The 13542-nt window shown below is 38.5% G+C and overlaps 1 protein-coding gene across 2 annotated transcripts in view; it reads right to left on the bottom strand.

Moving 5' to 3' along the window:
- Positions 1-13542, bottom strand: part of FMN1 (formin 1) — a gene marked incomplete at its 5' end in the record, with an annotated part of 364844 nt that overhangs the window by 46945 nt on the left and 304357 nt on the right. The gene's annotated exons all lie outside the window — the stretch shown is intronic.

Genomic DNA, 13542 nt, shown 5'->3' with positions numbered 1-13542 from the left:
TCCACAGAGTTACCATCCTACATATCTTAATGAATTGTTCAGGAATATATATGATATGAAGAATGGTTTTAATCACATTATAAAGATGAAAATGCAGATAAAAGCTGTTATATGCATGATCAGAGAGCTTAACTGATTAAGATTGATTTTAAGTAATCAAAAATGAAGGGGGGGAAAAACGCCATGCTGATACATCAGATAAAATAGTACATGGTACCCATACCTTTACAAAGGAGATTTCCTCTTCATCTAGATTTATTTATTTATATTATTTATTTTATATTATTTTTATTTTTATATTTATTTTATATTATTATTTATATTCATATTATTATTTATTTTATATCATTTATTATTTATTTATAAATCTAGGCACCACTTATACCTTTGCAGCATAGGACATTTGTTAGGTAATTGGAACTCTATATTTATTTTATATTATTATTTATATTTATATTATTATTTATATTTATATTATTATTTATTTTATATTATTTATTATTAATTTATAAATCTAGGCACCACTTATACCTTTGCAGCATAGGACATTTGTTAGGTAATTGGAACTCTCCCTTTGGAAAAATAAGTATTCAGATATTTAATCATGAAAAGAAATGGACCATTGGAAGGTCCATAAGTAATCCCACAATGCGCATTGCTATCCTTAAACCAGTCTTCTTTTAGAACCCTGGCAAAGGCTAAGTATACTTGGGAAACCAGATCTATAGGGCAACTGAAAAACTGAAAAAACTGTAACCATCCTGATAGCTGTTATTGCTCTGAATATCAAAATACTTTATCTGATTTTCTTTCTTAGGGCCAAGAATTTGTCACAGCTGGGGATTTAAAGTGGTCCGCTAGAAATGGTACCAACGAATTACCCTAACTTCAATAGTTGTGATGCTACCAAGAATCTAGGTGCAGGGAAGGTAGTGATAGTCTGTTTCTCCGGAGATGTGTCCAAGAAAGAAAAGTACTGGGAGAACTGAGATTCCCAAAGAAGACAATGTAGGAGATATTTCCCACATGAAAGCACACTGAATTTGCTCTGCCAGTAGAAGTTATGTAGAAGGACCATTAGCACAAGCCATCGTTATCGGAGTCAGTAAAAAGAGACAAAGAAATGAGGTTTGGTTTTCAAACTGACCACGCCGTGCTTGTAAGTCTGCTGGGGTAAACGTGCTGACGGTGAGTTTAATAGAATTTGAGGTGGCACCTTTGGAGTCCGCTTTCACCAAGAACTGTCATCCTTCTCCTCCTTCCCTTTTATTGAATCTTTATAATTTCCCCCAGATTTTAAAATAACTCCTCATGGGAGGACATCTGAGGGGGAAAAAAAGAAAAAACATAAACACAGTGCAGAAGGTCTTCTTATGTAATGGCCTCTGCTAATATTTTGACTCATTTCCATAAAGGTAGGTGTTTGTTTATAATCACAAAGCCATTTGTGCTGTTTTATATTGTTGAAGTCATACTGAATGTATAATTCAGTTTCTTGCTTTTTCATTTAATGTGTCGAAGCCTAGGTCAACTTTCAAATGAATACTTTTAAGGACAATTTATCATTTGTCATTGAATTGGTAATGACTGAAAATAATTATTGAAAAACAAGCCTTTCTTTCAAAGTGGGTATGAAATCTATCCAAATATAATAATTTTTTAGAATCCCAAGAAAGCATTTCAAAATAATTTTTGACAACGTTTCTTCAATAAGATCTTGTGGGAGAAAAATGTTTGGTTATGAAGGACTATTAAAGTATTATCAAATGTAATTAAATTGGAGTTTTATTTTTTGATTCAACTTGGAAATAATCTGTTGCTCTACCCTTCAGTTTTCTGCTTTCTGTAGCTTAGAAATGTTTTAGATGGCCACAAGTGTTAAAATCATGTCCTATGATGCAAAATAAGCTAAAATTTCTTTCCACTATGATTAAACCTAATATATCTGTCCTGTATTTGGAAAGTACAAGATAAAGAAAATATCTTTAAGAGGAAAAAACACTGAGGGTCAATATATGCTTGGAAGCAAGTGTGAGCTCTCTGAATATATAAGACACACACCCATACCCCTCATGCTTAGAACTGGAGAGAGGAGGAAACATTCAAATAGTAGGTAAATTGGAGAAGTACCACTGTCTCCTTTCGACATGAACCTGAAGCTAGTTGTGCAAATGGCATAAAGCTGATTTCAGCAAGGAGAAAGAAAGAGAGGAAGAAAGAAAGAAAGAAAGAAAGAAAGAAAGAAAGAAAGAAAGAAAGAAAGAAAAGGAAGGAAGGAAAGAAAGGGCTCCTGAAACCAGAGGCTTGAAATGTTTTACTGGAGAAAAACCATAGCATTACCTCCTCCTGTGGGATGATAACAATGATTTATGAAGCTGAAGTCATTTCTTGTGATTGCCCTTCGGGGAGATTGGTTTCACATGATCTGCGAAGCCAGGCAATGCGAGGCTGAAGAACCACCCCACATGTTCAACTCAGGCTCGGATCTGCCCTCTCCAAGCGGATTCCAGAGCTCCGCGGAGGGGGAGGAAAAGCTATTGCTTTCTGATCCATGAACCACCTTCTCCCCTCCCACAAGCTCATTAGGTGTACACACGGCTCTCTTATTCTCTCTCCTTTTAAAAGTATTACTACTCCTGCATTGCAAATGCGCAGCAGGATAGTAGCAAAGCCGAGATTAATTCCCCATGGATTTATATGGCTCGTTCTCACCCACGATGACTTGCACCTTTTCAAAGGTGCTTATGCTGCTGTTTTTATGGCTGGTCACTAACTTTATTCTGGCATATGGCTGTTGGCGCCATGACACGGAGTGAACATTTTATACCTGAATTAAAGTGGATATTTGACAGTTTCTGTCAGAAAGTTCAGAGCAAAGAATTTGTGGGACAAGATTTATTGCATATTTTATATGGGATACATCTGTTTCTTTGCTAGCTTTGGTCCTTCCCTTAAAAAAATTTAAAGAAGTTTCCTAAAGAAATATAATGACTGACAGAAAAAAAAAAAAAAGCCAAAGCAGAAGAAAAATATGGTCCCAAGTTGGATATTTAGAACCTAGTTTTGAAAAACAAACCCCCAAAAACAAACAAAAAAAGACACTTCTCATTCTGAGGAGGACAAATGACTCAGAGTCATGAAGAAAAAGCTCAGTGAAACAATGCTGTTATCATTGGCAATTATTTTATGGCTGGTTTAATGCCACTTACATAAAGAAGTTAAAAACTCAAGTGCATAACCTACCATTTTCGGCAGACCTGAAACAGGACTGGAAAGAATAATCTCCCTTTGATGTACTTTTTAAGATTTCGCCATCCCAAATGGTGAGCTAAATTAAGTCCAACCACATCAGCGTTAAACAACAACAACAAAATTACAGATATTGAAACATTTAAAATTGGTATGCCTAAAGATAAACACAGATAATTTCCAGCCAAAAATCCATCAAGCCAATGTGAAGGGTGTATACAAATTTCATCTGCATCTAAAAACTCTTCTTACGTAGCCAGTGAGCACTGTCACAGAAATTCATAATTACCTAAACACTGGGGTCAACCTGGAACCCCGTATGACAAGACAAGCCACTTTTTCTTGCAACTGCGGTGGAAGAGGCTTTGATTCTGAATACGGCAAAACTGAATAGAAAATTCCCACCGTTGAGGATTTTGAAAAGTTCATTTTTAATTACTTTAGGTAATATGCATGCTTCCCGTAAAACTATGAAACACCACAGAGAAGGCCTTCGTTAGTGGCCCTCTGCACCCCACCCTCTGCCTTCCCCAACACACATCCTCGTCCTCTCCCCAGACTCAATTGCTATTAACAATTTGAGGTATATCCTTCCAGAACTTCTCCTGAGTATCCCCGTGCAAATGCGCAAGGTTTTTCTAAGTCAGACCTATGGAAGTAACGCTTGCTCATCAAGGAGGCATGGCTTTAATTTTAGAGGAGACTGTCACATGGTCCTCCACGGTGAGAGTTACATTTTCTATTTTTCACAGTCAATAACTGACAATACCAAACTCAGTAATTTTTGCAAATCACATACATTTTGGTACAAATCCTTACTGCTGATATTGCAAATATCTTTCCCCTTGGTTTTGCTTGTCTTTTGACTTAGTTTATGATATCTGATTCATTTATAAATTTAATTTTGAAGTAGTTAATAAATACTTCATATATATGTGTGTGTGTGTGTGAATACACATATACACACATACATGCATACATACATTTTTTTCCTTTTGTCTTTTTATATTTAGGTCATGAATCATTTGGAATTGTGTGGGGTAGGACTCTCTTTTGCGGGGAAGTGGATAAGCACTGTTCAAACAGCACTGATGTTCTAAAAGATAATCAGAGTATGCAAATAATGGCAGTTTTGTCTTGTCCTCTGTCACATTTAAACATGTTATTTCTTTGCCCTTCACGTTGCCCGGGATAGAGCTTTCTATCTCTGAATCAAGTTGACTTGTTCGTGTTTGTCATGATTACAGATGTATTTGGATATATCTCCCTCATATTTATTTTTTCATTTTTATTGACCAGGTTTTCTAGCTACCTCCCATTCCCCCTTCCCTTGATTTTGATTCACCAATTGCCTTTGCTTCATTTTTCCTTTACTGCTTTGAAAATGATTATTTTTACTTTCTGATCTGTGAATACGTTTAAGTTTCAACACCCGTAACACATATATTTGCGATGAGAGTATCTATGGAGTTAATTATAGCTCTATACCCTGACTCTGAGCAATGGAAGAATGGCCTGCTTCTCCCCCCAACAAATCTCCCCTCCCCACCAAAAATCTCCCCTTCCCCCCCAGGACCGCATTCCATGCTACATCCCAAGTTTGTTATCATCTGCAACTTTACTTCCAGATGACCAAAAAAAAGCACAAGGCCAGTGGCGCAATGGATAACGCGTCTGACTATGGATCAGAAGATTCCAGATGACCAAAAAAAAAGTCCTTATGACTAATATTTAAGCATCATTTTATGAATTTATTTGTTCACTGCACATTTGCTACTCCACTTTTTCTTGGATTCATTTTCTTATTGGAAGAGTACAATCTCAAGAGAGGATTTACGAATAATCAGCTTCCTAGACTCTGAGTGTCTCCAAAGATTTCACCTTTCCTTTCATTTTCACGATAGTTTGACTAAATGTAGAACTCCAGTTTGAAAAATATTTTTCTTTAGAATTTTCCACTTAATGTTCCACTGTTTTCTTGTACCCAGTGTTGCTGTTGAGAAGTGTGTTATTTCACCCTCAGAATTTTTCCGAATACTTGTTTCTCAAATTTGGTTATAAGGAGTTAATAGTATGTACACAGGGCATTTAGCATTTGGTACGTGAGGGGCTCATTCAATAAAAGATGCAATGTCTTGCTTTTCATTTCTAGGAAATAATCTCATATGGTTTGGGTATATCTTCCTCTCTTGTATTAAGTAGATGTTGGATTAAATAGACTAAATTTCTAAATACAGTTTTTATATCTCAGCATTTCTCCATGCTTCTCTTCATGCTACATTCTAGAAGATTCCCTTGACTTGATCTATCTTTGCATTCACTAATTTGTTTTCAGTGATGTCTATTTTACTGTTCTGTGCATCCATTGATTATCATTTTTATGTCTGGATTCTTTATGTGGAGCGGTGGCCTCTTGGAGTTCTCTGAGATTGTAAAACACATGTTCTGAAGACCTGCTCTGCCTGAGTGTATTTTCTCAGGTGTAAACGCTGCTTGTTGAGTTTGTCGACTTTCCTCAGTTGTTGATCCTGGATAGGGAGCCAGTCTTTGTAGCTGAGTCTCACCCTTATGTACAGAAGTGGGATATTATGCTGCAGTTTATATTCTAGTTGTCTGGAGAACGTAGAGGAGGGGCAGAATATTTCATGAGGCAGGGTTCTCGGTCATATCCCAAGACAGCATCAGCTACCCAAGACAGTACCCTGTGTCTCCCACCCAGGAGCCCTTTTCGCGGCCCTGTCTCAGAAGTAAATACTTCCTATTATAGTTGTCAACTCCAGGCTGTGGCCAAAGATTCTGCTTCTGCAAAATAGGCCTCCTCCAAGGGTTGGAATTCCAAGGAACTGCTTGAATTTCAAAATTCAAAGTTTTGCATTTCTCTCCCCACAGATTTGTGACGATAAGATAGATCACGCATGTCTTCCTAGGTTTTCAAACCAAATAAAATGCCAGAGTAGCAGTCTCGCTATTATGATCACAAGTAATGATGTGGGGACATAAAAAATTTGTAATTAGCCACTCAGACATGAAGATCTATTTTAAAGCAGCTATGTGGAAACCAAGCCACACAGATGGCACACAGAAGTCTAGCCATACAGATGGTACAGAATGCTTTACAGGTAACTTTCCCATTTTCAGAGTTTTCTTCACAGACTGAGCTTCTCTGAACTTACAAGGGGGAGGCACAGGGCCTGGAGCTATAACATCCTACTGCAAAAAGAGTGGAAGGCCATGGTGGAGCTGCATGCCCCTTCCAGAAGCCATGTGCTTCCTTTTTTACAGTTCTATAAAATGGCATCTGTGAATAAATAAGATTTCATTTAAGTGCTAGAAGCCACACACAGTTGGAGAACAAGGGCTTGGGGATGGCAGCACAGGCTATCACCAGCAGATCCCATACTGCAGTCGTGGGGAGGACTGGGGGTAGGAGTGTGAGCAGGAGTGGGTAAGAAAGGAATTTTTCAAGATCCTGGGTCACTTTATTATTGATCGTATTAAATAAATGTGAACGTCATTTGAAAGGGACATCTCCCATTTCCTTCAGGCCATGAAATGCAAGTCAACTTGGGCAGGATCTGGAGTCTTGCCGTGATTGTAATTTGCTGAGGCTCAGATTCTTACGTAGTTTCCTTACTTCCAAAATATCGTACATTACAGATGTACATTATCGTTACATATAGGGAATGCTTTATAGCTCATCACACATTTTCAGAAACAGCTATTGTTATCATGAAAGGCGAAGTATTTATCAGTGGCAAGTCAGACAATATTGTCCATGTTCAATATTGGTTAATATCTCAACCATTCTGATCACTTTCTCCATCTCCTCCCTTGACTCTTCCTCTTCTTCTCCCTCTTGCACTGTGAATATTATTCAGCTCCCAAGGTTGTCCTGTGGCTCTCCTCACTTCTATCTTTGTATAATTTTAGCCAGCCACACAGCTACCATTCTTTCGCTGATGCATCTCATGTTTCTATTGCCAGCTCCAAACTACATTCTCAACATCCAGATTTGCATTTCTCTTGCTCTGCTGGACACCATGATGCAAATAGCTTTCCAGGAATTCAAATTATCCCTGAGTCCCACCACCATAACACAAACCCATTCCTTTCATTATCTTTTTTGTTTTGTTTCAAAATTTTATTTAAATTCTAGTTAGTTAACATATATTGTAATACTGGTTTCAGGAGCAGAATTAAGTGATTCATCACTTACATACAATACCTAGTGCTCATCACAAGTGCCCTCCTTAACGCTCATCACCCATCCAGCCTTTCTTAGTCTTACACAACTCCATAAATACCACCACCAGTTACTAAGATGACCAAAACCTGGAAATTATTTTTGGTGCTTCCCTTTGCTTCAACACCAAGGTTGAAATCATTACCAAATCCTTGTCTTTTCTACTTCCCAAATCTACATTCTTCCATCTCAACCTCCATCACTCTGGCCCAAAGTGCTATTGTTTTAACTCTGAGTTACTTCAATAATCTCCTTATATCTATCTTGCCCACTTCATTTTCTTTTCTTTTTTTAAAGATTTTATTTATTTATTTGACACACAGAGAGAGAGATCATAAGTAGGCAGAGAGGCAGGCAGAGAGAGAGGGGGAAGCAGGCTCCCTGCTGAGCAGAGAGCCCGATGTGAGGCTCGATCCCAGGACCTGAGATCATGACCCAAGCTGAAGGCAGAGGCTTAACCCACTGAGCCACCCAGGTGCCCCCTCCCACCTCATTTTCTACAGAACAACCAGAATAATCTTTTAAAACACAAATGAGGTCTTATTACTTTCATTTTACAAACTCTTCTAAGGCTTCCCACTGAATCATACATGAAATCGCAATCCCTTCTCTTGGCCATCAGAGCTCTGTATACACAGCATGAGTCAGTCCCCACGCTTCTAGTCCACTCTGGTTTCTCTGCATGCCAAGCTCTCACCCATCTCAGGTCTGCCACCTGTGATAGTCCTTCTGCTTGTGGTGTTTCTCTTCCTACATTTCCAATGACTAGATCCAGCCTTGGCTGAAATGTCAGCATGGAAGAGAGCCCTTCCCACTTTTTCAAAGCAGGTTTCTTAAAGTTCTGGCCCCCCCAAACCTAAACATCCCACAATTTATGATACACAATATTTACAATGTACTACATATTGGGCTACTTATTTGCTTTTTTTATTTATTTCTTAATTATAAGTTGTTTTATTCTGTTCATGACTACATAAACTGTGCCTGGTCCAGAGCCTGACTCACTGTAGGCACTCAATGTTGGTTTAATGAATTTTCTCTACTATTCTGTGCATGGTAATTGCCTTCCTGCAGTCACATCTGTTTAGGATTGGCTCTCCAGCCTACACTGTGATATCTCCAAGCCAGGAAACTGTCTCTTGCCTTTGCTTGGCACAATATCCCACACGTGGGCTTATACATAATGAATGAATGGTCACGATTAGGCACTCAGTCATCTTTTTTCAAATTGTATTAGACTTGACACACAAAATCAGCTTGGGAGATGTTGTTTAGAGCAAGTAGTCTTGAAAGGTTAAAAAAAAATTGGAAATAATCAGAGGCCAAGGAAATCATAGATAAGGTGTGTTTGGATAACAAACTTGAATGATGGAAACAAGTTAGAAATAGTAGTCAGAAATAACTCCAAGAGACATCCAGGGGAGCTGATTCTCTCTTTGGGTGTCTAGATCTACCATGGATGTGACAGTGTAGACCCTGGAAAAGGAGCACCTCTCAGGGTACCCTTTCCCTCCTATGTCAAGAGGGCCTGATGATTGCTTTGTTCACAAGCATAGTGGAAGCACAGATGACGTAGCATAATATCAAATATCCTACAGCCTTACTAAAGAAAAATCACTCTGAATGGAAGACAGTCTGGGTCTCTTACTACAGCCTGAGAGGCTATATGCCAATGGTGAAGGTGTTGAACAAAACTGAGGTTGAATTCCCTAGGGAAAAACAAACAAACAAACAAACAAACAACACTTGTTTCTGTAATATTAAGAAAAAGGAAAATAGACCAACAGGGTATGTTCAGGAATCGATGGAAAGAGTTGATACCATCAAATAAGCTGTAGGATGATTTAGTGAAGACAGTAAAACAGAGTCAAACAATTCTAGGGAAGGATATGCCAATTTCAAAAGAAATAGGGAAGCAGTTAGAGAAACAAACGTGGTTTCCTTGACATCCTTCCTCATCCACTGTTGAGTCCAGTCTGAGTCCAGTCCAAGACTGGACTGATTTGTTCTATGTCTAAGTCGTGCCCAACCTATGAGTTTACTTTTGTGTAGGAACCAAGAGAGATCTACCTTAAATTAGAATACTAGGTGTTATCCCATAGAATAGTCTTATTAAAATGTTCCAGGTAGTTTGCAGAGAGCAACAAAATTGTGGACATACTATTCTGTATGCCCTTCCCAGTTTTCTTAGTGTTGGCTCTTTCCAGAGTTACTCATTCTTATCTCTTTCAACCACTTTCTGAATGAACAAGTTCAGCAAACACAAACGTCTGCCTACGACTGAGGTCTTCACTCCATCCTGAAACTAAACAAAGCTACAAGGGAATTAAAAGAGAGGCTGAAGGGACGGCATTTCCCTCAGGCTTGTTGCCATGTCTTCATTAGGTTCTGGGGTTAGTGCTTATTTTTATAGCTCTCTTTCATGAATAGATGGTGTGACACAGAAGTCCTATTTCCAAGGTTCATTTTACAGAGCAGCCTCTAGTCAGACTTTCCAAGAAGAAGGATGGAAAATTATGGTCCAAGCAGCATTACTGTCCATCAAGAGACCAAGGAGAATCCTGGATCTCATCCACTCAGCAGCTTAAACTATCACTTATGAGCATCAAATTGACTGTTTTTGGGTCTCAGCAACATTATTTTGGGCTGAGTCTGTGGCATTAAGGCCCAACTAATCATAATGATCTATTTTTACATTCCCATCACTTTCACATATGGATGATTGCCATTGCATTATTTAGAAAAAAAAGAATGCTTGAGCAATCTTGTCCTTCTAGATGGAAAGCACAACATGTAAGAAAGTAAGAAACTAGAATTAGTTTTAATTCTTGTTTTACCTCATAACAAAAGGGTTCTAGTCATTTCATGTTATTGTCTTGTTTAGCTTTCCAAAGTCCCAATGAAGAAGAGAGGATATACAGGATATAGATTCCTGGCTCTTCTTTCGAGTGGACTTCTAGACGGATGCAACCAACTTAACAACGGAAAGGGAAATGGGTATTGAACCAAAAAAACAGAATCTACTCATGCAATGGAAAAATCTATAGCAGTTAAAAGAATTAGATCCATACGCATCCATATGGATGGGTTATCAAACAATCTTGAGTGAAAAATTAGGATGTAGAACGGTAAACCCAGTAGGATCCACCCTTTCTATTTTACTTCACAGACTTCCTGCAGAAAATCTGGATTTCTGATTCTTATTCTGGAAAATTTTGATCCCTGAAAGCCATCCAAGAGGAATTTCAATTCTCTAAATGAAGAGCACTAAAAAAAAAAAAAAAAAAAAAAAAAAAGTGATGTCTTAATTTTCTTTTTTTTTTAATCATTTAGAATTTTCTTTCCACACAGGGTTTTTGTAACAGTGAATGGAGGTTAGTCTAGCTGTAAGATCTAACAATGTGGATACCAGCTCTGCATAGCACCGATTGCATTCTGCTGAGGATGATCCAAAGAGGCTACCCGTCTCTGCTGAGAATGAAAGATAAATGTTTGTGGTTACAATGGTGTCATGATCCCCAGACAAAAGGAGGGAGTTAGGTCTACCACTTGGCTCATGCTCCCTCCTAAGCAAACCACGAAATTTTAGTGACCTAATAAAATGGGGAGAGAAAGCACGTTCTCTCTGCAGTCTCTCTAACGACTAGGGATATTGACACTTAAGTAGGTTCAGCATCTTTTATTTAAGGATGTCAGAGTTCCTCTCTGTGCGACTTTATGGCATTTCCAATGTACAGGGAGACAGACAGGTAAAATATAGTATTTCTTGGGAGATGACCTACAGCAAATCTTCTTTATCTGCTCACACCTTTATATATGTGCTATGCATCAAATGCTTTGTCACTCCTTAGAGGAAAGGCCCCGGTAGATGGCAAAAGCGCTAGTAATTGCTTTCTTCTAGCAAGAGCTAGCTGGTTGTAAACTCAAGATACAATTTGTAAGGACACAGAAATAGGACAGGAAAACTCCAGCCAGACTGAAGAAAACTTCCCACTCTGCTTCTCAAGGTCTATTCTAACTTAATGTTGATGGAACTAGCTAAATATCCAAGAACAAAAATTTGTTATATAATATCTAGTCTACGCCAATGCAACCCGTCAATGAGACTCATCAAACCTTCCCACTAAGTTAAAATGGACACCTAGGCAAACGCTCTGTCAGCCTTATGGGTCTTCCGAGTGAGGAACTAGGAGGACCGGACAAACCACCTTCTACTTCCAGTTGCTAGCATTTCCAACTGGTAAATAATATAGGCTCCAGGATGGGGGAGTGGGGGGAATTTTTTTTTTTTTGGAAGGTTTCTAAGAATGAAAAACTTCTTCCAACTTATACTTTCATTAATATTAAGGACTGCATATATGGCTGTTGGGATGGAATGGTGAGAATGAAGTCAGCAGACCATGCCTTCCTTTGAGGCCAGTTTCCTGGGATTGGTTCCCTTGGTCATGAGCTGAAAGCAGATGGATGCCATCACTTTCCAAGATACCTTATTTGGTGTTGTTATGGACTAGACCTATTGTCTCAGCTTACAAAAGCAGTAAGGATCTTCACACCCCTGCCTATCTGTGGAAATCACCCTTTCATCTGGGTAAAGACTAGGCTCCATGAAAGATGAAATTAGTTAACACTCTTCTGTCACCAGCACATAAAAACCAGGTTCGACATCTAAATGCAACTCCTTAAGGTCTGAGACCTCAGTGGTAGAAAGAAGACACATTTCTCCCATGTGACAAATTTAAATTCTGTACTTGCAGAGGGACCTTATGCTGACCGAAGAGAAATAACTAAATAAGGATTCCTTTGATCTGCAACTCATTTGAGTGTTTCCTTTTCCACCTGGACAAGTGAAGGGAGCTTCTGCATTTCTCTAGGTGACACAGGACTGTATACTTAGGTTATCCAAAATTTGGGGACTCTGGAAGGTTAAAGACTGGCTCCAAAGTTATTAGACACAGACTGCCTAACAAATGACAAGAGATATGAAAATCTCATAATCTTTGCATTTGATTAGTTTCTGGTCATTAGAAATATATATATATATATATATATATATATATATATATATATATATATATATGTTTTTTAAAGTCACCCTGGCTATGTGTTTATTGCAGAAAGTAGACACTAGGGGCTCAGTGTCTTCCATTCTGCTTAAGTTTGTTTTTTCTTCCCCTAATCACATTTTGACGTGTTCTTTTGGTTAGAAAGGTAGAAAGAGTTTTTACATCTTGTTTTTAAGATCTTGTAAAATCTCGTTTTCATCTCTAAAGTCATTCCATTCCATTTATGATTTAAATGAGGAGGAACTCCTTTAAATGTTCCTTTCCTTTTTTGGATAAATTCGATCTGTATTTTCTGAGTACTCACTGCAGGCTGAGTGGTGGGGATTCTAAGATGAGCAAAATAGACACCTGCCCTCTCTTACTGGCCGAATAATTTCTCAAATATTTAAAAATTTCTCTAACACTTGAAAAGTGACATGGAGGAAACAGGGGTGTGTGTAAGGAAAGCCCTTCCTCTCAGGGGAGCAGCTTCTACCATCCAAATACCCATCCTTTTGAGACCATCTCTCTACATATCCCCCCACTCCTGCCCAAGCCACCAGAATCCCACAATGAATTCTTAACTCTTCCTCATTGGAGTCTTCCTTTGACATCAGACAGAACCTGTCTGAGTTCAGTTTCCACAGTTGCTAAATGGAGGTAACAACAGTGCTTTCTTCAAGGGTTTTTAAAATGAGAAGCGAATGAGTCTATGCTTAATATCAGACTCAGAGTGTTAAATAAATGCTAGCTAACACTATCTTTATTATTCTTAAAAATAAATCATAAACATTATAGGAGCTTGGGAAATCCTACACAAGAAGTGGGACTGGAGGACAGTTTTGAGGGTGTGTGTTACCTTGGCTAGGAAAAAACGAAGTAGGGTGCCTGGGTGGCTTAGCTGGTCAAGCAGCTAAGTGACTGCCTTCCATCCAGGTCATGATCCCAGCGTCCTGGGATCAAGTCCCGCATCCGGCTCCTTGCTTAGCAGAGAGTTTGCTTCTCCCT

The sequence above is a fragment of the Martes martes genome (genome assembly GCF_963455335.1).
Source record: "Martes martes genome assembly, chromosome: 7".
Lineage (NCBI taxonomy): Eukaryota > Metazoa > Chordata > Mammalia > Carnivora > Mustelidae > Martes > Martes martes.
The sequence above is the reverse complement of the archived record's forward strand: the minus strand, read 5'-3'. Positions and strand labels throughout refer to the sequence as shown.